Source organism: Schistocerca gregaria, unplaced genomic scaffold (genome assembly GCF_023897955.1).
Source record: "Schistocerca gregaria isolate iqSchGreg1 unplaced genomic scaffold, iqSchGreg1.2 ptg000186l, whole genome shotgun sequence".
Lineage (NCBI taxonomy): Eukaryota > Metazoa > Arthropoda > Insecta > Orthoptera > Acrididae > Schistocerca > Schistocerca gregaria.
In genome coordinates, this window is record NW_026061733.1 from 75,001 (window position 1) to 77,500 (window position 2,500).

At 56.8% G+C, this 2,500-nt stretch overlaps 1 non-coding gene across 1 annotated transcript in view; it reads left to right on the forward strand.

Annotated features, from left to right (window-relative positions):
- The first annotated feature begins 1,931 nt into the window (after window positions 1–1,931).
- The window catches only part of LOC126304876 (small subunit ribosomal RNA), a 1,893-nt gene continuing 1,324 nt past the window's right edge, over window positions 1,932–2,500 (forward strand). The window contains exon 1 of the ribosomal RNA XR_007553255.1: window positions 1,932–2,500. This exon is cut by the window's right edge and continues 1,324 nt beyond it. This is a non-coding gene — a ribosomal RNA (small subunit ribosomal RNA).

The following is a 2,500-nucleotide window of genomic DNA, read 5'->3' on the forward strand; positions in this document are numbered from 1 at the left end:
TTAACCTAACTTACACTGCACCTTAACCTAACTTACACTGCACCTTAACCTAACTTACACTGCACCTTAACCTAACTTACACTGCACCTTAACTGTCACATGTAACGTCACAGGAATGTAGCTTTGCCTAACAGCAACCCTCTGAACATAGTTCACTGCTTGGATCCTCTGGTGTCATGTGTATTTCTTGATGCCATGGTGCGTACCCTCACATAAAGGTCTTTCGAGTGTTGCGTACTTTCTACACAGTCCCGCTAACCACTGGAAGGGTGTACCGCTACAGAACGAATATCGCCCTCCCCTCCTGCCCTTCCAAGCTGGTCGGTCAGGCGTTTGTTTGTGAAATGAGCCTTGCAGCTGTTCAGTTGCATTCGGTTGTCGATGCAGTCAGTGTACGTTGTGGTACGGCCTGTGTGGACTGTCCGCTGATGTACGCGTAACCCACACTGATCATCCGTCGTTACGTACTGAGTGACATAATGTGGCACATGCTTGACCGTACACCGGCTGCGCCCTACAATGGCGAATCATAAGGGCCATATGTTGTGCACGATGCTACTTGTCTCGTCTCCCCATTACAGCGAGATTGCACTGTTGTACGCCGTACAGACATGTGGTAAGTAGGTACGGACGAAAGTATTGCATGTTGGCCCCCCCCCCCCCCTCCTCCCTCTGCCGGGAATCAGCGTGAGCCGTCTGTTGATGTAGCGACGAGGGTTTTCCTATTTAATCGTATTGCCCCACACAACATGATAGCACGGTGGACCGCGTTCCACATCTGCGACATGCTACAGAGGCCGGTTGACAGTCGACCGCGCAAGGGACATTGCACACGTGCGCGGACCATCTTCCACGTGTTCTCTCGTGTACATGCCGCAGTGTGTATGTGGGCTGATGTAGCGTGTCGTGACACATAACATGCAGGCATGCCAGAATCGTAGATTTCGCAAATGTAGATTGACGTATACGTTTGCTGCCAAAGATCCGCAAATGAACTGGAAATCAGTTGTTGAGCGGTTGTTCGCGCTGCAGGTGCATCGGTGATAGCGACGATCGGTACATCTGTGAACCGGTTGTTTCGGCGGTACCCGCCATGCCCCCGAACCTGAGTTGGCCATGTGGGTATGAAGCGATACGAGGCTGTGGCTTGGCGGGACAGTCCCCGGCCGGTGAGGGGGGGCCGCCCGGCGTGCTGGCCGCGCGCTGCGTGAGCGCACGCACTACAGCCGGCTGGTGGGGGGCGCCCAGTGGCAGGAGCGCCGGCCGACGGGCCCGGCTGGCGTCCCAGCTATGCGCCGGCGCACCCTGCGCGCGGCGCCAGGCGGCCAAAGTGGGTTCTGCCGAGCCCGGTGCGAAGCGCGGTGGACATCTGCAGTGTGCTGGTCCGATTGCGGACTGTGTGCGTTGAGGATGCGCCGCCGCCCGGCACTCGGCGTCGCGACGCCGTCTGCTGCTCGGTCGCCCCCAGCGGTTCTCGCAGGTGGTTTGTATCGCAGCTCTGCGGACGTGTTGGCGCGTGCGCTGTGCTGGGAGAGTTCGCTTCTGCACCCAAGTGGGGCTTTGCCCTTCTGTGGCGCTGGCGTTGGAGCTGCCGGTCACCGTAGGTGGCGCGTGTTGTTTCCCGCCGGCAATGCCACGACAGCACGCTCCCGGGCCTCTGTCGGCAGCGGCAAGCTCAGTTGGGAGCACGGGTGTTCGCACTGAAAGCGTCTACTCGCCTATCTCCGGGCGATTGCGCCTCTCTCGAACCCGACCAAGTACTTAGGACGGCGCTGCGCGCCGCCGGGACCTGAGAGGGTTTCGAGGTGTATCGTGCAGGGGAGCTCAGCCTCCTCCTGTTTGCAGAATAATTGAGCGGACGCTTGCGTGTTCGCGCGGGCCCTCGGGACACACTCCCGGGCGGCCGGCTGCTCAGCTCTCGTTGACGCAGCTCCCTGGTTGATCCTGCCAGTAGTCATATGCTTGTCTCAAAGATTAAGCCATGCATGTCTCAGTACAAGCCGCATTAAGGTGAAACCGCGAATGGCTCATTAAATCAGTTATGGTTCCTTAGATCGTACCCACGTTACTTGGATAACTGTGGTAATTCTAGAGCTAATACATGCAAACAGAGTCCCGACCAGAGATGGAAGGGACGCTTTTATTAGATCAAAACCAATCGGATTGGCTCGTCTGGTCCGTTTGCCTTGGTGACTCTGAATAACTTTGGGCTGATCGCACGGTCCTCGTACCGGCGACGCATCTTTCAAATGTCTGCCTTATCAACTGTCGATGGTAGGTTCTGCGCCTACCATGGTTGTAACGGGTAACGGGGAATCAGGGTTCGATTCCGGAGAGGGAGCCTGAGAAACGGCTACCACATCCAAGGAAGGCAGCAGGCGCGCAAATTACCCACTCCCGGCACGGGGAGGTAGTGACGAAAAATAACGATACGGGACTCATCCGAGGCCCCGTAATCGGAATGAGTACACTTTAAATCCTTTAACGAGTATCTATTGGA